The following is a 24126-nucleotide window of genomic DNA, read 5'->3' as shown; positions in this document are numbered from 1 at the left end:
GTACACCAACAACAAGGTTCCTTTTGTTGGCATGGTTTTCATTCTCACCCATAAGGTTTTGACCTATTCATCAAGGACAGCTCTTCACTCTCTATCAATTTCCTGATACAGAGGGCAACACTTCTACTCCTCCTTCCCTGTACGTCCCTTCCAAACAGCCTGTAGCCATCAATACCCACACTCCAGTCATGTCCCACCAAGTTTCATTAACAGCAATCAGATTATAGCTTCCTAGTGGTGTGGTGGCTTCCAACTCCTCCGATCTGTTGCCCAAGCTGCCTGCATTTCTGTAGAGGCACTTCATACAGGCTGTTGGCTGCATCACCTTCTTAGTGAAACATGCCTTATTTTCCTTAAAGAGATCCATGGAAATTTCGTTGCTGGCTCCTACTACCTCAGGGCCCCCGCCAGCCCTCATCTCCACAAGACTTCACCTGTGCTGTGGCATTCCCAGCACACCCCGGGACAACGTGTCGAGGGCCCATACTATCACCCCATTCTCCTAACCACAGTGTGTCCTCCCACAGCTTGTCATAGGCAAGCCTGATATTATCTTTCTACCCCTTCATTTGTACTTTTCAGACCTGTCGATGAGCCCTGCAAGCTCTAAGCAAACACCTTCCTTCCCCTTTAAGAAAGGCGGCTCCCATTTGATACCTGTAAACTTGGTGCCACGTAGGCCATCCTATACCACTGTCAAATTATATACTTCATTTCAACTCCAGTAAATCTCAGAAAAATTAATACCTGTGTTTCATCCAGTCAGAATATCGACATGGTGCAAACTAAGTGAGAAAAAGTTTTGAACAGTGCCTCTGCTCTCTCTAAATATTGCACCTTCCCCTACAGAAAAGGAAAGACATGCTTTTGCAGCAGATATTTTTCATTCAAGTTCTTCAAAGGTTTATAGCTCTTCAGCTTTGGATGCCACAGCCAGCTAAGAAGGTGAGCTCCTTTAGATGTTCTCACTTGTTCCTTGTCTGTCTACAAATGTCCCAGAATTCTGTGCCCCATCTGTTAGAGTACTGGAGACAATGATGCTTTTTCACTATCCTGCAAGTTCTTCTAGTTTGGTGTCACCAGCAACCTTGACAAATATGCATTGTCTCCTCCTTCAGAAGATTGATGAAGTTATTCCAGGACACATCTCTGCAGTATCAACATTTGCTATCAACATTAAAATAGAGTACAACTGCTTACCCACCAGTCTTTGAGCCTGGTCACCCAAGATGTTTTAACTCACCAATTTGCACATCAATGTAGACTGCAACATTCTAACTTGAATGCAAGACTATGGAGGGAGGCAGCATCAAAAACCTTGCTGAAGTCAAAATGGAAGGAATCTACTGCTCTCATCTGTTTGCACATCAATAATATTAAAAAATGTTAAAAATATTCCTTTCCAGGATAGAGTTTTGACATGTACGACCGGATAGCAGAAGACTGTGCCCAATGGGGTAAAGTTGCTTTCTTTAATTTTCTATGCTTTAGATTTCTAAGAGGTACCTTAACATTTAGTGCAAGCTAGGATGTTGCAAAGCAAAATAAGAAATAAAAGTATGAAATGGTGACACAGCAATTCAAGCGGAAAAGCTCAATCCCGCTATAGTATTGAACTAGGTCAAAAGTCCTAAACATGATAGACAGACTGTTGAGAATTGTGGGCACATTAGCAACAGAAGGTCAATTCTTAAAATGTCATGTACCTCCTCAGTCTGTCTCATCATCTACTTTCCAGAAACCAGAAAAGTTTGAAATTAGAGATAACCAGTAGTGCTTGCACTTCTGAACAAGGAAGAGAAAACCAATTCAGTGCTCCTGTTACTAGACATCTCTGAAACCTGGGCTAGGAGGTGATGGATATGAAGCTTTTCTGAACTTCTTATTGCATGTCCAGATACATCTATCTAATTAAATACAGAACAGAGACTTTTATGCAGTGATACTTGTTCAACTATGCAACCCAAAACTTATATGAACAGCAATAATAACATGTGGCAGTAACAGCAAATCTCAAATTTCTCATACAAATAACTGATAAAAAATGTGAATTTACTCTGGGCAGAGAAGACCTACTGTATTTTACTTCCCTATTCTCTCAGTATACAAAAGTACGTAGAACTACCTGGAGGAAAATTAAACCTAATTCTATCTGGAAGTGCAGACACCAACGTGCTTCACTTTCCCAGACAAAATGAAATATTTTGAAATCAAAGATCAAAACAAATTGGAACAGGTTTAATATTCATAGTTATTAAACCCATCTTCCAATTGCTACTAGCTGTTAAGAGAAGGAAGTAATGGTAGTGCTTCATTTTGCCATTGACCCATTTGTATACATGGTTTGAGGAACTGGGAAAAAAATGGAAAAATCATCCTTCACTTTTTTTTTTCCTGAGTATGATAACAATGATATCCTTTATATCAGGGCCACCTGTTACTGTAAGCACTTGGACAGTATACAAGCTGTCCTTCCAGTCCCACACTTCTCTTACAGAACAGAGCAACTTTTAACAAGAAGGTATTTTAAAATCCTTTAGTTCTCAGGGGTTATAATATTCCACTCAATAATTTTAGAACACAAGATCTTCCTAATCCCAAACATTGCTTTGAAATTGCTAAAAGTTAGATTAATTTAGTTGTTACTTTGTTTTGTGTGCAAGTATGAGTGCACGTGTGTCTAGAAGATACTACAAAAGCTGCAGAACAAGACTTGGAAGCTATGCACACATTTACATTTGGAAATAACTCAAGACAGTCATAGATCTTTATTATGCCCAGATGGTTTATTTCATCTCATCCCTACATTATTTAGTACTTTTGTGCTTACTTCTTGTAAAGAAAGATAGACAGAAGGAAAGAACCCCTCAGTTATCTCCTCCTTTTCTAATTCCGGGTGGATTTATGACAGTTCTAATTTCTAGAAAGACTACATAGCAAAACAGGAAATATATTCAATTCAGAATAATTTAACTATGTGCTCGCTAAATGGTAATCCAGGCACAGGACTCGATAAATCGACAAATATTCACTGAGATGTCATTGATCAATATTAGCCTTCAAAAAAAAAAATTAGTATTTCAAAACAGATAGTCACCAAATTACATTAATACAATTGGAACTTCATTGCCTTAGAGCAATCTTGGAAAAGATTACTTTCCAAATTGTACCTGGCATGACTTTGGTATATAGAGGATAAATAAATGTGCATAATAACTTATTGAAAATATTACAGTGAATAATTTTATATCTTGTTTTTATATGAAAACTTCTACATATGCCTAGACCCAAATCAAGTGAAGTAATTGCACGAATTTTTCCCACGCACCTAAAATAAGAATAGCAGTTTTTAAATAAAATAGTATCCTTCACAAAGTTACTGCAGAAGGGTACATATTAAAGTTACAGAAGTCCTCCATAAGTTTGTTTCCCTAAGAATACTGATCATTCTGGATTTCATAGCAATGGAAGAAACAACTTATGGATGGTATGAAGCATGGATAACTGGGAGTATTATAACAGTATCAGGACAGCGGTGCTAGAATCTGAAGTCATCAAGAGGAAGACATAGGATATTCTCATTATTTAGAGGAAACAACTAGAATGTGCATAATATATGTCATAAGAAGCAAGAACCATGAACTCTAAAGTGGGAAAGCCATCAAGACAATGGAGCCACAGATCACTGGCTGCTTTTCATCTTTGTGACAGACAACATTACAGGTGATATTTTTCCTATTTCATTTAGTTAATAAACAAATCACTGCAGTTCTTTTCTTAATCACTTTTTATGCAAAGAATCCAAATCCACTTCCAATTATACATTTTTCCCTACAACTTTCAGCTGAAACTTATAGTCTAAGTCTTCTGCAATGTGAGAAATAGGATTTATGTTGCAATCCAATTCAAGCACTGAGCAGGAGAATGGATCAAATGAGCTCCAGAGGTCCATTTTGGTCTAAATTTTTATACAATTCTATACATTATCACAGTGTAATTTTGCTGTTTGTAAGAGCTACCAAGTTGAAAGGAAAGTTGGCAAACTTGCCATATTTCTTTCCTCAGTGCTGCATTTTCTTAGATAATTAAATAAAAATTGTACACAAGTTTTAGGAGAAATTGTGGAGATCAATTTTAGCTTTAAAAGGTATGAATTTGCATTCACATTTAGCATCTCTTAGGCTTCAGAAGTAGCTTCAATCAGTGAGACAATGGGTTTGCAACCCAGTGCCTGTGGCAGTGAAAGGTAAGAAGGGTGAAAAAGCCTTCCTTTCTTATACAGTTAAATGCTGCTTTATTTCTTGAAAAGCAACAAGAGGGAGTTAGAGTTATTTACCCTCAAGCATCCTACTACTCATACAGGCAGAGTATTCATCTGAGAGCTGTGAAACATAAACTTCAGTCTCTTTAGAGAGGGAGGGTAATTTAGATTGAATCCCACATATCCACGGTAAGTAGCGTGATCATGGGTCTTGCGGAAGAGTATAGTTACTTTTCTTAGTACTATGCTGAACTGGGGTAGTGTAGCTTAAGATACAGAGAAAACATTGCTTTCAAACTTTAGTAAGCTTGGGTAGAACCCAGAAACTCAACTGCTTCCCACCCGCAAGCCTTGATGTCCTTTTGTGAATGTTCATTAATTGCTACTCAAACACTTCGGCAGTTTTCTACAGAAAACGTTGGTGGCCCAGTCCATCAGGTACTCAGGAGTTCAGAATTAGCTAAACTCCTACTAGTTTGGAGATCCACGTTTTCTTCTTCAGCACTTAAGGTTTATTTATACATCTAAGTATTGGTGGGTAACACAGGGCTCACTATATGTAAAGAATTATCATGAGGAGTTAAGAAGGCATGTGAAAGAGAAGGAAAATTAATCTACCAGTTTGACAGGAGTGACAGTGTTTTTCTTATAGAGGGAAGTGCTCTCTTTAGAATGAAAGAGAAGTAGCTTGCAGTGGAAAGGAGACCGAAGGTCAAAGGCACAGCTTTTCAGTGTACGAGTTGCAAGAAGCATGAACTTGGCTTCACTAATTTCACTTTCAATCAAAATTTCCTCAACTATCTCTGCATACCTCTGTCTTTTGAAAGCAGAATTGCTCTTCCCCACTAACTTTGATGTACCAAGAACTTTAAATTCTAAACTGCTCTAGTTTTGAGCAGAGTTACTTTAGCTCAAATCAATTGTTAGGAAGAACAGTTTGGCTTCCTTTTGAAATATATTTGCTTCATTTTGAAAAATGTTTACTTCCTTTTGAAATATGTTCCATTTGTTTCTTTCTGCAAATGGTTCCTAACTGGTGAGTCACACTAAATGCTAACAAAAATAGGTATAATTTTCCTAGGCATTGCAGGCTATACAAGGAAAGGATGTTTTTCAGCAGTGAGGAAAAGATAGCTACCTCTTTCTGTTTCTAGTACAGTCCCTCAGTCTGGGAGAGTTGATCTTGTATGGATAAAGGCAGCCTTCCCTGAGGATGGAAAAGAGTGTTTTTGCTCTAAGGCACTTCTCTCAGTTAAAGGGAGAAAAAAAGAAGAAAGAAACTAAACATCAATTTATGGGTATCAGCCAAGGAAAGACATGCTTGAATCCATTAGACTGAGGAGGTTTCATTGTGTAGCTGTTCTAAAAGATTAAGTAGCATGGCTGACTTTAGACTAAAGAACCTGAATTAGAATTATGACATTCTTTGACAGAAGTGACTGACAACAGAAGGCAGATTTTGCTTTATGGGGCAGTATAGTATCCTGTCCTGATGTAAAGGTGACTCAACAGGCCAACAGCCAGAGAATAGTGTTTAAATATTAGAATTTGTACTGCTGAAGTGAAGTCAAATAAAATTGAAAGTGAATTTGAAAACCAAAGTATGAGAGAAGAATCATAGAGTCATAGATTACCAAGTCCAACCATCAGACCAACACTACCATGGCTACTAAACCCTGTCCTAAAGTGCCACATCTACATGTTTTTTGAAGACCTTCAGGGATGGAGGCTTCACCACTGCCCTGGAGAGCATGTTACAAGGCTTGGCCACTGTTTCAATAAAGATATTTTTCCTAATATCCAATCTAAACCTCTCCTGACACAAATTGAGGCTATTTCCTCTCGTCCTATAGCTAGTACTTGGAAAAAGAGACAATCTATTCTCTACAACTTTCTCTCAGCTAGTTGTAGAGAGTGATAAGGTCTCCCCTCAGCCTTCTAACCCCAAACTAAATAATGCCAGTTCTCTCAGCTGCCTCTCATAAGACTTGTTCTCCAGATCCTTCACTGGCCTCATTGCCCTTCTCTGGACACGCTCCAGTTGCTCAATATCTTTCTTGTAATAAGGGGCCCAAAACTGAACACCGTATTGGAGGTGTGGCCTCACCAATGCTGAATACAGGGGAACCATCGCTTCCCTGGTCCTGCTGGCCACACTTTTTCTGATACAAGCCAGGATGCCATTTGCCTTCTTGGCCACCTGGGCACACTGCTGGCTCATGTTCAGCCAGCTGTCAACCAACACTCCCAGGTTCTTTTCTGCCAGGCAGCTTTTCAGCCACCTTTTCCCAAGCCTGTAATGCTGCACAGGGTTGTGACCAAAGTGCAGGAACTGGCACTCAGCCTTGTTGAATCTTATGCAATTGACCTTGATCCACTGATCCAGATTGTCCAGATCCCTCTGCAAATTTGAACAGAGCGACACTCCTGGCCAGTTTGGTGTCATCTGCAATCTTACTAATGGAGCTCTCAACACCCTTGTCTAGGTCATGAATAAAGATAATAAGCAAAACTGGCCCTAACACTGAGCCCTGGGGAGTGCCACATTTGACCGGCTACCAATTTTGTTTTGCTCAGAGGCAGTGTTTAAATTTAAGGTGGCACAGGTCAAAAGTCACAAATGTTACTGCAGTTTTTCAGATAACAGCCTACAGTGCCAAGTGGAAAAAATAACTATACTCTTATCTCTTGTCAGCCACAACTAAAGGAAAGATTTTGAAAAGCAGCACTGTTTTCGCATGACTTTTTCTCTGTTCTCTGACTTGTCTACAGGTTAAAAAAAACACAACTCCTGAAGGAGAGACCTTCATCTGTACTAAAACCTCCACCAGCCTCCACAGGAAGAGCAGGGCACTTTGGTTTGGCTTTCTTCACAACAAAAGAATAGGAAGTTCCATATGATCAACTATAAGAAGAGAGTAGCAAGAAAAAACATTTCATATCTAGACTACATCTTAGTCCAAGGAAGAAGTCACGGTTTATGACCCATTTTCAGAGACCTAAGGTCAGACAGGATCGGGTCACCTCATCTAATTCTCTGTATCATAGAATGCTAGTTTTGAGGTCTTTACATTTAAGTTGTTACTCAACTCAGAAATAGCTTTGGTGAAGCTTCAAATTTTTTAATCTGCAGTACAGAACTGCAGCATTCCAGCATCAGTCTCACTAATAGTGCCTACAGAGGCAGATAGTCATTGCCCTTCTTGTATTTAAATAACAAAAAATCTGGTTTGCATTTGCTGCCATGTTTTCATCCCAGCAATTCAGTCAGCCTCAACTCTGTGCCTGGGAAGATCATGGAATATATCTTCCTAGAAGCTATGCTAAAGCACAAGGAGGACAGGGAGGTGATTAATGGCAGACAGCATGGCTTCATCAGGGGCAAATCCTGCCTGACCAACTTAAGTGGCTTTCCATGATGGGATAACTGCAGCAGTGGACACGAGTAAACAGATGGGCGTGATCTATCTGGACTTCTGTAAAGCCTTTGACACGGTCCCTCACAACATCCTTCTCTCTAAATTGGAGAGATATGGATTTGATGGGTGGACGCTATGGTGGATGAGAAACTGTTAGATGGTAATATTCAAAGAGTAGTGGTCAGTGGCTCAAAGTCCAGGTGGAGTTTTGTGACAAGTGGTGTCCCTCAGGGATCTGTACTGGGACCAGTGCTGTTTAATATCTTCATCAATTATACTGACGGCAAGATTGAGTGCATCCTCAGCAAGTTTGCAGATGACACCAAGCTGAGTGGTGCAGTTGCCATACCGGACGGATGGGATGTCATCCAGAGGGACCTGGACAGACTGGAGAAGTGGGCCTCTGAGAACTCATGAGGTTCAACAAGGCCAAATGCAAGGTTCTGCATCTGGGTCGGGGCAATCCCCTATTTCAGTACGATGTGAATATGAGGGATGATGTGACTGAGAGCAGCCCTGCAGAGAAGGACTTAGGGGTGCTGGTCAATGAGAAGCTCGACATGAGCTGGCAATGTACACTCACAGCCCAGAAGGCCAACTGTATCCTGGGCTGCATCAAAAGAAGCGTGGCCAGCAGGACGAGGGAAGGGATTCTGCCCTTCTATTCCTCTCTTGTGAGACCTCATCTGGAATACTGTGTCCATTTCTGGAATCCTCAACATAAGAAGGATATGGAGCTGCCGGAACGGGTCCAGAGGAGGGCTACAGGGATGATCAGAGGGCTGGAGCACCTCTTCTACAAGGACAGGCTGAGAGAGTTGGGCTTGTTCAGCCTGGAGAAGAGAAGGCTCCAAAGAGATCTTATAGCCACCTTCCAGTACCTGAAAGGAGTTTACGCAAAAACTGGAGAGGGACTATTCATAAAGGCTTTGTGGTGATAGGACAAGGGGGAGTGGGTATAAACTGGAGAGGGGCAGATTTAGACTAGATATTAGGAAGAATTTCGTCACCATGCGAGTGATGAGGCACTGACACAGGTTGCCCAGGGAAGCTGTGGATGCTCCATCCCTGGAGATGTTCAAGGCCAGGTTGGATGGAGCCTTGGGCAGCCTGATGTAGTGGGATGTCCCTGCCCATGGCAGGGGGGTTGGAACTAGATGATCTTTAAGGTCCCTTCCAACCCTAATATTCTATGATTCTACTGTTCTATATAAAAATACTTTCCATTAATTTTCCCAGGTTTCCCAACTAGAGACTGTATTGTGCTTATGTAAATCCTACTCCTTTTCTCTGGCTTCATGGCACTGTAACTGGGTATATGAAACCATATGTTGTTTGAAAGACCTCACTTTACCAAGTGATATAGGTGATTATTTTCATCGTTTACTTTTGCACCCACTTTAAATAGGCCCATAACATCAGATATTTATAACTCTTCCAGGACACTAATAGAAATATTTAAAAGAAATACAAGATTTTCAAAGAAGAATTCCTTAAGATTTTTTGAGATCCACCAGTCAGTTCCTAATGTTTACTGATGTGTGACCTATCAATATTAAAAAACAGTAAAGTTTTAAAACAGGATTCTATGCAATAACAAATTAATCCTTTATAAATATTTAGTTATTACAACTACAATATTATTTTTATTAAATTAACTTATAACTTTCTCAAATAAAAAATCATGCTTGACAAGATTTATTTTCATTAAATTAAAATTACTGAGATAATTGTATTCTAATCCTTTTTCAACCAAACAGCACAACAGCTTTATTGTTATTTTGTCTCAGACTAGTAGGACTTCAACTGGCTTATAACTACATTTACATAGTGAATGTATCTTACTTGAACACTGATCTAATGCCTTATAAGCTTCAGTACTGACTCTAATATTCAAAATTCAGACAAGTTTTTGGAATAGTATGTGCCAAAAATATCTCTCTTTGCACTGAAACAGTGAGAAACAGAAAAGGCAAAAATTATTGAGTTCTCCCTGAAACACCTTTGCATCTGTAAGAAGCCAGATAGGGACAGAAGATATGAGAGTCACTAGTCAACATGTGAGAAGGAAGCCCACACCAAGATAAAACTGTTCCAAAACAGGAGTCTTGTGAAATGTATGAGAAGAAATGAGTCTTTCACAATATTTGACAGAAATAATTCTACTTAGCCTACAAAACCTACAGTACTGAAGCTCCAAAAATTCCTTTGGTTCTGTAGGAAGACAGATAGTGACTTTAAGGAGATAAAATACAACAGAAATTCATTTCCATTCCTCTGCAAACCTGGTGACATTTTTACCATTTCCAGGTTGTAGGAAAGTGCAGATAAATTTTATAGTTCTGTTGGTATTTTTGCGTTCTTTGAAAATAGAATAAGTCGTTCCCTTAGAAGCCAGAATGGTCTTGGTCCTAACTGCTGATATAGTGGCTGGAGTGATCCTATTGCATTGTTGTGCTGATATTATTTTCTGATTAAAAAAGATTGATTTTGAAACACTATTTCATGGTAAGTGGTATTAAATGAAAAATTCCTTGTCTTGCTAAAATGCAACATCACAACTAGATTTTTATCTCTTTCAGCAGTGTTCCTTTTACACAGTGTGACTGCCAGAAATAAGAACAGCTAGGAGGTTTTGATTTGATAGTCCTAAAAGTTGAAGGGAGAAGTTTCAGGTTTTGGATTTAATTTGGTTCCTTGTTGAGGATGTATGTCTTTCTCATTAATTCTGCATTGTGAAAAAATATAAAGACACATACTGCAGCACTGCAGACACTGAAGATTTTATTCCTCCTCCATTCTAAAAAGTTTATTACCACAGATGCAAAACAAACTCTGGCCTGAATATCTGGAGTTCCATCAGTGGATGGCCATTCATGATTCTTTATGCAGACACAGTTTCAAAACTAGAAGAGCAAACTGGAATTCTTGAAGAGCTTTTAAATAACCAGCTCCTGTAGATTACTAGGAAAAAGTTAGGAAAGAGACCCACTGAGAGAATTTGTACAAATAATAAGAAATTCACTGCGAGAAAAGGTTTTTGTGGCAAGAAGTCTTTTACTGATACAAAAAAAAAATCATAAAGAGTTTCAATCTTATTAAAGAGTAAATTGTAATGTTCCTGATGCCGTGGATGAGCAGCCTGAACTGTTCTCTTCCATTGCCAAACTCTGATATCAGAATTCTCTAGTTACCTGGTAACTGACCTATGCTTGCTGACTAAGAATTTTAGTGCTGTGCGGAATATTGGCCCTATAAATGTTGAAGACTCAGCTGAAGAGATAAAAAAACTGAAATACTGCTCCTAACACATAGCTCTGGCTGATGTTGCTCTAGGAACAAAATCTTTATGGACTTAGAAATTTGTGTCCCCTTGAGTGAGTTTAGAGCAGAAAAGCTGTCCAGAGAATAAGCAGGAGAATGTGGCATTGATTTATTGCCTCACAGAGAAGATTTATTTACTCTGATTTCACAGAATCATTTGGTTGGAAAAGACCTTGGAGATCATCAAGTTCAGCCATATCTGTAAACTATTAAACCATATCCCTAAGCAGTTAATCTACCTCCAGTGATGCTGACTCAACCACACTCCCTGGGCAGCCTGTTCCAGTGCCTGACAAACCTTGTGGTGAAGAAATTTTTCCTGATGTCTAATCTGAACCTCCCCTGGCACAACCTGATTTCCTCTCAACCTATCACTTGTTACTTGGGAGAAGAGACCACCACCCACCTTACTACAGCCTCCTTTCAGCTAGCTGTAAACAGTGATAAGGTCTCCCCTCAGCCTCCTTTGCAGGATGTTTTCCAGGCTAAACATCCCCAGTTCCCTCAGCCGCCTTTCATAAGTCTTATTCTCCAGACCCCTCACCACGCTTCTGAGGGGAATAGTCTTAATTCCTACATGACTACTCACTGTAGTTTCTAACATATCAATAACCTTCAAATCTTTGCTGCCACTTGGAGTGCTTTCTCCCCCTTCCTCTGAGGTGGCAGACTGAAGGGCCTTGCTAGCACATCATCCCTCAGACAGTGGAGTGCTATCCCCAGGCTTTTGTCTCTAGGAAGCCTGGAGAAAGCCTAGGTTAGCCCTGCTAACTTCTTGGTAAGCATCCTTTTGCCCCTTGATGACAGGTGTACTCCATACTCCATCATTTGTCAGCAAGACTAGTGTTGTGTAGGCCAACTCGTGGTCAAAAAAACCAAAGTTTTTCTCCTCCCACTAGGCTTAGAGACAGGTATTTATTTCCTCACTACTCCTATTCCTTCCCTCATCATTTCCTGTAATAGGAATAACAAAGAAGGACGCTGCTGGTGCACTCAATCTCTTCACCATTCATCCCAAGGTCCTGTAGTCCCTTTTATTTGCCCAACAAGGTTTCTTGTTGGGGTTTCAGTACTGCCTACTTAGAGTATCAATAGTGGATAAAAATCCATGGCCCTAATGAGAATTGGAAGTTTTCTTCCCACATCTCTAACCGAGGTCCCAGGTGGGCAGCAGACTTCAATTTCCTGTTGCATCTCTTAGATTCTGTAACACAGTGTAATAATTCAAAATGAAAACTTCAATGGATGCTGTTTGGGCAATCCTAGTAGTCTGACCTGAAAACATTCCTAAAGCTCATGTTAAAAAAAGAGATTTCAGGAGATCATCCTACTCATCATCCTGAACCAAAATATTTCTGCATCACTTCTGGCAGCATGCATGCCTTGCCTATTTTTTCAGAACAGTGATCATTTCCTTACATAATTCACTCTGAAGAGTTAGAAGGTTCTTTCCAATGTCTAACCAAAGTCTCCTTCTTTACAATTTGAATTAATTACTTCTCATCCTGTTCCTAATGACAAGTTCAAATTGCAGAAGGGGAAAGTTGATTGGACTAATTTGTATTAGATGAATGATTTGCGTTAGGCATCAGGTGAGAAATTGCAGTTGGGTCATTGACACAGCACTGCTGTCTGATATCCGCTATGAAAAAAAGGAATTTTGTCATGTTTTGCACATACATGCTAAAGAGGTAATATCAAAACTGCGCCATCCCACCCACTTGCTGCACTGATTTGACTCCAGACTGCTACAATATGACGCTCCATCACTTCCTCGCTGCTCTAACCTAACCTCAATTTTATAGTGTCTCTAACACACACATCCCCAGGCACTCCATGGAAAAGCATAATTAAAATTATTATTACACTGAATAAGCTTTTAGAAACATAGTATCCTTTTAATGTCAGTTCCTTCTAGCAAACAGAAATGCAATTATGTTTATTCAAAGAGTTTACTGGGAAAATGAACCCAGTTAGAAGACATGAATCAGATGAGCATGATGTACTAACTAATATGCTGATCCTCAACATTCACCATGGGACAAAACCTCTGACGTTTCTGATGCATCAACAATATTTGCATATTAATTCCTAAAGAAATAGGCAGCCAGTGCAGCTGAAACCAAGTAAGAGCTACTGTACATGGAATAAGATTAGTTTACATAAACATGAATGCTACAGTTCTCTTCACAGCTCGGAAGAAAGGGTTAGGATAAAATCAAAACAAGACAAAGAGAGATGCTCATCCATTTCAATTTTTTTAAACTGGTTTGTTTACTGATTCTATTGGCAACATCCCTTCTCCAAAATGGCATTAACTGGTGTTAAAAAAGTAGACTTGAGAGAAACAGTCATTTAACAGCAGAATTCTATGCCCTTAACCAAAATTCTATTTATTTACAGAAGCATTTCCTCTGACCCAAGAACTTTAGTTATAGCAGTCCAGCAAACACGCTCCAAAGAGGCTGAGAAAACTGGATCATCTTACTTTCTGAATGATCTGGTTTTCAGACTGTACAACTTCAAATTCTTTTAAGAAAGGCACTTATTAGAACAAGTGCAGTTGTAAGTTCATCATCACCCTTTTATTTTTGAGTTGTTTTTCTGCATTTGTTCTAAAAGAGTTTTCTAGTTTAATGAAGAGCTCTTGAATCTCCATCTCATTTAATGTCTTTATCGCTTTCCCCTTCCTCTTACACTGCAAAAATAGATCTTTGTATTGAAAAGAGGAATTTGTAATATTAAAGTTGGGTAGGTCGGTGTATTCTAAAATAGCTTTGAAGTTGGGATACTCAGCTTGATTTCACTAAGACTAACCTATACAACTGACTAAAGCTCAGGTCCGTAATAAAAGAATTCTGTATATATGCAAACAAACAAGTAAACAAATACCAAACAATTACTACACAAATTTACACTACATGAACTTGTGTAAGCCCATGTTGATACTATCAATCTCCATTAAATAGACAGAAAAAACTCCTTAGGTTTTCCTAGATGCCTGAAATAGATAACCTGTACTTGTAGTAATTTAGGTTATCATTATAATTTTGTTTTCAAATGTCCAGATCCCCTGTAATTGTTCCAATACCCATAAGAAAGGAAGAAAAATATAAGAGCAAATGGAAAGCAAAAATTGAGGTATGAAAAAGGACATAAAGAATGAGGGAAGAGAACAACCCAATGGAAAAATTAATCAACTACTTGAGAAAAAAAGAATCCCAACTTATCTGAACTTTAGTTTTGTCTCTCCCTGAATATTATCTTCCCTCACTTCCATTCCTAAATCTCCAGGCTTCCTGAAAAATAATGAATCATGAAAGCTCTAAGATTTATTTGAAAGAAGACTTCGGAGCTGACCTCTAAGTTGAAACCTTCTATGAACATGATACTGGAAGTAAAAGTTGTGCAGGTCCTAGTTATTTAAGCTCTGTTTGCCAAAGAAAAGTTACCTTCCTTGCTCTTAATAGCGATATTCTTCCCCTTCTTCCTCAAATACAACTAAATAATCATGTAAATAAATACAAATGTGGAATAGCGCAGTCAATATTTCATTCAGAACAGTGACGGTAAAGTTCAGAGTCTTTTGATGAATTTGGTAAAAGAGGACAACAGTATGTTCATCTGGTTAGAAGCAGCAGAGATCTGAGATCTGAAATCTAGATATGCAGAAAGAAATTATGGCTATCCCGGATGCCAGACATTGATTTCTTCTTCTGTGGTAAAATTCATGAGAAGCATTTTTTGATATTGAAATCTTCTAAAGGCATTCCTCTATATTCTGCATATTCCTTTGGCAGCTTATGTCCTACAATTTCCCATTTCTATTCTCTTGGGTTTAGCTTGGCCAACTTTTATTCAGTGTCATATGTTCATACTGGAATACAAATTAAAATGTCCGGGCACCAGATATCTGATGGTATGAGCCAGAGCAGAGGCCATAAAACAATATTTCATATTCAAATGGCAAAATGGATAACTTAATGTAGGCAACAATGAAGCCAGCCTGGAAGTCGATATCTGAGAGAACTACATGTACAGAATGATGATTGTTTATTCCTTTACTAATGTGGTCATATACTGCTATTAAATCGTTCTCACTGTGAGAATGTCTATCAAGTTTTTGTTTAGTTCTAGTCTCCTTTCCAGTCACAGGAACAACTTGAAGGAAATGGAAGTCTTTTACACTCCTCATTTATGCATATTTAGACATTGGAGATGCTTGGTTCCCTGCACGTTCATGACTTTTTTAAATGCTATTGTACAGTCATTATCTTTTCTTCTTTTCTTCCTGTCGAATTGTGTGGTTAACTGACTGCCAATTTTTTAAAAAAAAAAAAAATTAAAAAAAAAAAAAGATGAAAAGTATTATAGTGAACATAACGTGTTCACAGTTATGATTTAGTTTAGGAAATGTTAACATGGTGTTCACAAAGTGAAGCCTCTGCCTCCTCAGATAAGTGTGAGTTTTTTGTCTGACTTTGGTCACATAGATATTTTACTCCCACAAAATACCAAGTTTTCTATCTAATGGCTCAGAACCACAACTATGCCTTGCTACAAGGTTGCAGAAGTGCAAACCTGTACCCTAGTGAAGTGCATGTTTTAATTCTGTTACTTCTTAATGTTCTAGCCCCATTCATAACTCTTATTTCTTGTACCAGACAGGCGGACCAGAGTAAGCTATGAATCTGCAGCTTTTCAAAACACAATGGCAACAAAATCTACTTTTTGATGGTGAAATCTTTTTCTTGTAATATTTATTGCAATCATTAATAATAATGTAGACATAAGAGCATTTTTTTAAATTATACTGTTTCATACTTGAGGCAATTTTGCATCTTTTCTGACTTCTTGTCTAGAAGGTTGTTCTGCACAAAGGATTTAATATAAAAATGTCAAACCTGCATCATTCTTTTTCAATGAGTAGTTGGACAGCCGTCTGAAACTGTGTAATAAAATTGATTATTCTTGGTTTCCCTTTATGACGATGAAAGTAATCTTCCAGCTCAGGGGTGGCTGCAGAGTTCTGCTCTTTCTTGTATCCGTAGCAACACAACCTGTTTCATTATTCAGAGGGTTCAGTGTAATGCAATGTGTCACATCCTTTCTCAAAGGGTATGTATCAACAGTTCCTATCCCTTAGTATGCAAATATAGTAAATAGTTAGAGTTCATCAGCTCAACAGAAACACGTGTCATTTAGAAGGCCAACTGGTCTCATAACTCCTGCACATCTTCTTTAGAGCTATAATTCAACATGAAATCCATACTAAACCTGATCTCCAGGTCTTGTCTCTGATATAGACAGCTTCATTATTAACTACAGTTTGTGCTCATATTTAAAATGTCAAACAGGTTAAAAAGATGATTTTTTTTCTGTTTTGTATGCTGACATTTTGAAAATTGCAGGGGAGAATAATTTACTAAAGGCAGGGTCAGCCACCACAAAACATGAACAAGACAGGGCTACCATTAACATCCAGCAAAATATGGGAGATTATTATATGAATATGCAGAATGCAAAAGGGGAGTAGCATTGACTTGAAATACAGTAAAAATATAATTTTTCACTGCATCATAAGTCACAGAAATTTCATTGTTGATAAAGAAATTACAACATTAATTCGAGTGAATAAAAAGTCATTTATGGTTAATTTTATCTCAGCTAAGATAGAACTATAGAATCCTAGAAGCGTAGAATCACAGAATTACAGAATCATAGAATCATAGAATGGTTTGGGTTGAAAAGGACTTTAGAGATCATGCAGTTCCAATCCCCCAGCCGTGGGCAGGGACACCTCCCACCAGATCAGGCTGCCCAAGGCCTCATCCAACCTGGCCTTCAACACCTTCAGGGATGCGGCACCCACGAGTTCCCTGGACAACCTGTTACCGTGTCTCACCACCTTAATCAGTAAGAACTTCTTCCTAATGTGTAACCAAAATCTTCCATCTTCCAAATTAAAGCCACTCCCGCTCATCCTGTCAACTATATACCCTTGCAAAAAGTCCCTCCCCAGCTTTCTTGTACTCCCCCTTCAGGTACTGGGAGGTCTCTATAATGTCTCCCTGGAGCCCTCTCCAGGCTGAACAACGCCAACTCTCTCAGCCTGTCCTCATACGTCCTCCAGCCCTCTGATCATCTTTGTAGCCCTCCTCTGGACCCATTCCAACAGTTTCATATCCTTCTTATGTTGGGGATTCCAGAACTGAACATAATACTCCAGGTGGGGTCTCATGAGAGTGGAGGGGCAGAATCACATCCCTCGTCCTGCTGGTCACGCCTCTTTTGATGCAGTTCAAGATGCAGTCAGCCTTCTGGGCTGTGTGCACATAGTGACAGCTCACGTGAAGCTGCTCATCAACCAGCACCCCCAAATCCCTTTCCCAGGTCTGCTGTCAATCACATCATCCTCCATGCTGTACTGAAACCGCAGGTTGCCCGGACCCGGGTGTAGGACCTTGTACTTAGCCTTCTTGAAGCTCATGAGGTTCACCCAGGACCCCTTCTCCAGCTCGTCTAGAGAAACAAAGTAATTCACACACCAATGTTGTTGTTGAATAGCTATTCTTTATTCAGCACTGAAGAAGCATTGGGATTTGTCCTCAGAGTGCTTCTACCCAGTGATTTCAGAGAGCCTTATATACACAGAGGTGTCTTCATATTCATAGTTTTTCCACAAAATGACAAGCACACTTTATTCCTGGAACTTCATTGCATATCCAAGGAGTTAAAATAAATCCAATCCAGAGTCATTAAACCTTCGCCATACCTGAGTAGTTGATCTTAGGGAAGCTGGGGACAAGAAGATAAGGGTTGTTACCATTATCTTAGTCATTAATCTAGTTTTAACGCATTCCATCTCACCATTTACAAATCACCATTTCACCAGGTCCCTCTGGATGACATCTCATCCTTCTGATGTGACAACAGTACCACTCAGCTTGGTGTCACTGGAAATTTGCTGAGGGTGCACTTGATCTCGCTGTCTGTGTGATTGATGAAAATATTAAACAGTCCTGGTCCCAGTACAGACCACTGAGGGACATCACTTGTCACAGATAATCTGACTGATATTCTTTCAAAAGCGATAAAGCAGATATGGAAGCTTTCAGGGTATTTCTACAGGTGATATTGATAGCAGATGAAATAAAAATGAAAAACCATACATTACTTTAAGAGGGAAGAGGTGAAAAGGCAAAGTTTAACCCTCTTGATATGGTCACTTCTAGGTAAACTTTATAATCTTTTATATAAATAGTATTTAGAACAGTAGCAAAATATTGCATTCTGTTCTTCAGCTCCTAACAGTAACACTATGGAGAAAATTACCTTCCTCCAATAATGATATGTTTTTTAGTGTGTTTGTGCTATTCCATTTTTGCTGTATCTGACAGCTGTTCATCAGGGCAATCAATGGTACATCTCCTCAAAGCAAAATGATGTCTGAGTAGGACCACCATTTAGAGGCATGTTCTTTGGAGAGAAGGCAAAAGAAAGTCTTGATGATTCCTGCATTTTTCTTCCCACCCAATTAGGGTACCTTCTGTCAGATCTATCTTTTTGTACAGGAACAGAATTCTTCTACCAAGACCATCAATTTTAATTTTCTAAAGCAGCTGGAGAACAATGGGGACGCCTGCTCATTGCAAAACGTGTAATACGTTCATATTTATTCCATTTCTGATATCAAAAGCAGTATAGAACTCTCATATTTGTTTTATAAAGCATCTCACCATCTGACTTCTACAGATAAGCAGATAGCTCTGACCACACCCATTAGCAGCTTTTGCCACCTGGCTTTACATCACCATCGTGTCAAAGTTAAATTTCCTATGGGCGTCTGAAGAAGTTGTTTGGGCAAAAGGACAAACCCCGTCTGAGTTTGACAGCACATGCTTTTAAGTATGGCTGTAGATGACCAGCTCAGAGCAGCCATGTAATTAATAAATTCTTTTACTTCTGTAGTCATTCATCACCCTCATTCCTCAAATAAGCTAACACAATAAGCCATATTTGACATCTAGAGCCCCTTATTTCTAGTAACCTGAATGACCCATTTCAGCTGCCAATTCCAAAAAAAATCCACGGTGCCTATGAAAAAAGATTTAAAAATCGATGGATAAAGAGAAGAAAAAGCCATTGAACTCCATTTTTATTTTTATTAACGTCTCTGTGTGCTTACCATTAAACAACTTAACATAATTGCGAATTCAATGAAGCAGTAAGGGAAAATATACAGAAAAGAATCCAGAAAAAAGCAAAACCGGAAAATGAATGCATTAGTAAATGTCTCAGATGGATTTGCAAGAAATTTTCAAAACTCTATTTAAGAAGTATATTATGCAGAAATTAAGTCAATAGAGTAGTCACGCTGTCTCTTTTTTCTAGATAAGGTTGAAAAATATGCGTGATTGATTCAGTATTGCCGAGAAAGTTAGTAAAAAGGAACATGCATTAACCTTGAAAGCACTGAAAGGACACAGAGGTCTTCTGAACGGTCTTTTATTTACAGCGGTACCTCACCTTCTGAGACAGAAGCCATACCTCAATATCACAAAATACAAATGCTTCATGGTTTTAGAAAGTTATTTCTCTTGTTACTCAGCTGAATTTTTTTCTTTTCTTTTTTTTTTTTTTTTTTTTTTTTGATGAAATGAATAGGCAACACTCATAGCGGATTTTTTCCATGCCATGACGTTCAGGATAGTGTATTGACAATTAAGCACTAGGGACTAAATTTAAGAAAGAAGCATCTCTGACACATTATTCATCATGACTGTAGGTGCTGTAGTCTCAACTGGGGACAGGAGAGAAAAGCAGACTCATGAGCCACATTTCATCCAATGACATACCCATAGATCTTGCCACATAAGGATTCTATGCTACGTGGGACAACAGCAGACTACTGCAAAAAGCTAACTACTAGGAGAGTGCGTAACACTAGACCATGAAATATTTATCAAAAGGTTAAAATAATGATAATTCTTACATCTGTTTTATGTAATTGTAATTGTCAGACACTAGTCAATCATATAATGATATTTAGCTGTACATATAGAAATGTCAGAATGCTTGATTTTATCTGCTGAGTTAGTATTCAACAGACTTCTTAGCACTTAAAAATAATCAGATAAGAAAGAAAAGAATATCTGACAGTCAAATAGATGAACGTGTCCCACACACAATAAATTCAGAGAACTCTGTATGTGAACAGAGCTGTGTATGCCAGTATACAACTACACTGTATATTCATTCAAGTCAAATATCAAACTAAGAAGTTATGCAGACCCTCCTACTGATGTAAGCTGTAAACAGATTTATTTCTTTTTGTGCTAATACATGTGTCTGTTACAATAAGGGATCCGGGGAAAATGCCTCATATTATTTATAACTTCACATTTCACATGCCAAAGAGATAACTAAAACTTTGCATTGCAGCTTCATGTTGTTATAACTTCTCATAAGATAACATGTTGCTACCAAAACATTGGAAAGGGTCAGTTTACGCCTAAAGAGTTAGATGTCTTACTGCAACTGACTTCTTAGAGAATTAACAGTGAGTTCTTAAAGATGTGTTCCTGGGGATGAAAGAAAGATGTCTCATGGTTGTCTAGATAAAAGGAATAGCTAACTTAATTGCGTTATCAGTGTTTGTCACTGTGGAAATGCTGAAGCTCCCTCATGTATCCATGCCTGGTCAGATTTGGTCCTTCTTTCTTATCTCCACAAGCCCCTGTGTCCTCCAAGGTACAAGTGTGTGTCAAGGTTCTATGATCTTACATCACCTTATTTTGGAAAGTGGATCAAAGAATACTTAATCCCTATCACAGCCAGGAAAGCAACCTGCATACATGGCTGTTGTGTCTTATCAAGTCCACCTAACAAGTTAATTAGAACTCTCAAGCAATTTACACAGAACCGTAGCACCAGGCAAAAATTTTTCAGCATACTCTTACATGCTGGTGTGAGGAAGTCTATCCTGTTATGTCTGGTAGCACACATCTAACAAGTGAAAATTATTTCTCCTAAAAAAAGCATTCCCTGTTGTAACATTTATTGCATTCTTTCATTATTACAAAAGAGAATGTATTTTAATAAAGTTTTATTCTATCATAGGTATGCTTGTAAAGACATGTCAGAGAATCTGGCTTAAAGCTAGGGAATATTTCCATTTAACACGTCAGATTCTAGACATCGCCTTACCTAAGCATAATCTGTTAAAAGACAGATGACCATGACATCACAGTGCAGAGACAAGGATTCCACTACCAAGGCAGATAAACTGTCTGTGTGAGAGAAAGCTCTTGTTTAAAATAGACCATTGGACCTTCAGAAAGAAGCTTCAGAAATGAACAGATCCATAGAGCATTTGTGGATCATACAGAAAGATACCATTATTGGGGTTGAGTCCATTCTTCTGCTCGAAGGAGAGAGTTGTTCTGACATTTCTTCAAGGAGTTAAATTTATTGTGAATTATTTCAAAGAACCAATTAACATTAAGGGAACAAACTAGGTGATTCATGAAGCCAACAGCAAAATAAGATACAATAATTACTTAATGAAGACAGAAGAAAGAAAATGTTAACAGTAATGAATTTTTGTTCATTATGCATTTTCTGCTACAATGGTGATGTATCACAGGTGAGACTAGAGCAGGCTTCCCTAAACGTTCTGGTTTTTGTCGAATTCTAAGACAAATAAAGTTATTTGTGTAGCAGCATGAAAGACAGCACATTCATCTTTCATGCATGAAGGATGTCAAGACTGGAATTCTGGGATTAACCTTTACACAGTCATTAAATGTGTGGTATGAGTGATTTTATTGTGATGAATGCTGGTTTCTTAGTTACTTTTGCCTTTCGCTTCTGACAAGGGAGTACTATAGCCTTGTCTTGGCCAAGAGCCAAGTATAAAGTGATCAGGAAATGAGTATAATATGCCACGGCAAGCAGGAACAGTGTGCAGTCAGCAACTACCAATAGGAGAAGAATCTGCAAAGCTATGTAGCAATACCATCAGGAACTGATCTTTTTTTGTGGCCTCTGGCAACACCTGGCTATAAAATGGTCAGTGGTAGAGAGAAGGGGGGGACATCTATACGCAGATGTCCACAACCACATAGAAGAAGCACGCCCAGGTAGAGGAACTGTAACGTGTTGGAGCTAAGCTGTTGCCCAAGCTCAGTATTGAGGCTGGTCAGAGGACCAGTCACATTCCTCAACACTCAGTTGCACCACCTAGTCAGAGTGGTAACTGGGGTCTAAGTTAATGATGTATGTGTATGTGTGAGTATGAATGAGAGGGTCTCCCTGACACCACCTCTCACTCATTCAGTCTGCTTCATAAATCAAACTTAAACATGTCATGTTTTTTGATGTGCGTCTTCTTTCTGTGCTGTCTTTTCACATCACCACTGAAATTGAACTAAATCAGAACTGTCACTACTAGAAGCAGGCTTCTCCAGAGTCCTCCATAAAACCTATCAGTCCATATTCACAGGAAATCTATGCAGCCTCAGGTTTGGACACATAAAACCTGTCTAGACTCTATGTATAATTTGCTGTATTGTACAATGGTGTGTTATAATACTAGTCTCACATGTGGCCTCATGATTTATGAGAGGTCTGGAATCAAAAAAACATCTACTTACTGTTATGCTAGCCAAGCACAAAGTAATAAAACTTTGCTTCAATATCCTCCACTCCCAACCCACACTAAGGCCTGTGTTTATGCTGATGAAGTGACTTGAGCATTCTCCAGAGTACTCATATAACATTGTGGAAGGAAAAGAATGAAAAAAGAATTGTGGTAAGGCAAGCTGAGGTCTAAAAAGATAGGGAGCATTACCTGATTTCTGTAAAAGTAGCCATCAGCTGCTGTCAGCTTATATAGGATGTGAGAAAACCATTCTAAAGCTGTCCTGCATTCTCCGCAGTCCACATATGAAAACTGAAGTGAAGGCTTTTGTTGAATGAGGAGGTTGAATGAGGTTTGTACCCTCTTTGGATACAAACATTGCCCAGAGTGCTCGTACTGTACAGATGTTTGCACTGCATACAAAATCCTAAAAGAAATCTGAGAAAGGCACTTTACTGGTTCTGGGAAGTTTATTACCCATGGCAATTTCCCGTGAAATCAATGATCATTTCAGTTGATTTTCCCACTGAAAATAAAAACGGTGATTTAATTGTACTGAAAAAAAGTCTCACAAATTGGTGTGCCATTAGTTGTTTGGCTTCGTATACAGAGAGTGAACACATGACTAGTTCCAGTTTAACAATCCAAAATCTATCTCCTTTAGTTAAAAGTCTAAAACAAAAGACTACCTTCTTATTCTGTTCCTGAAGTTGAGATTTACTCTTTCATTACGATTTTGCTATATGGCATAAAGTATTTTTGGGTCCTCAAGCATCCATGGGGAACTATTATTGATGAGCTGTGAGAGATGCAAATGCAGGCTCAGAACCTGAGATTTCCCCTCCAGATCGTGTTTAAAAATACAGCTTGTTTTGTTCTTGTGGGTTGTGATGCGGCCTGTGGGGCAATGACTGACAGGTAAAATGGATTTAATCTCTCAATAAAAACAGACCTGTTGTGGTTAGGACTAGTGAGGCTCCCAAACTAGTTAGTAGGACAGCATAATCATCACACAAATGTCTTTGAGTGAGAACCATATTCAAGCTCTTTGTAAACACATGTGAGAGGAAAATGTCACTACCTTAAAAACAATGTGTGTAGCTTACACTAAGTATGTACAAAGGCCCAAACCACAGAGAACTGTAAATCAGAACAAAATCAATACACATCAGAAATGAGCATGGGATTAAAAACAATAACAACAACAAAAAAAAACCTTGGGAAATTTGAAAGAATGTAAGAGAAGTTCTTTCTGTTTTTCTACAAAAGAAAATACTTTCAGAAAAAAATCTACTCTGATATATTCATGTCCAAAGCATGTATCAAACTATAGCTATGCCTGGAAAGAAGAACAGAACCACTGTGACCTTCTGAATCAGTGTATTGCTGCTTTATCATAAGCCAGTCATTTATTTTTTGAAATGGCTATATACTGTTTTGACACAAAGAATTATAAATATTATTTTTTATACTTTGTT

The sequence above is a fragment of the Cuculus canorus genome, chromosome Z (genome assembly GCF_017976375.1).
Source record: "Cuculus canorus isolate bCucCan1 chromosome Z, bCucCan1.pri, whole genome shotgun sequence".
Taxonomy (NCBI): Eukaryota; Metazoa; Chordata; class Aves; order Cuculiformes; family Cuculidae; genus Cuculus; species Cuculus canorus.
The sequence above is the reverse complement of the archived record's forward strand: the minus strand, read 5'-3'. Positions refer to the sequence as shown.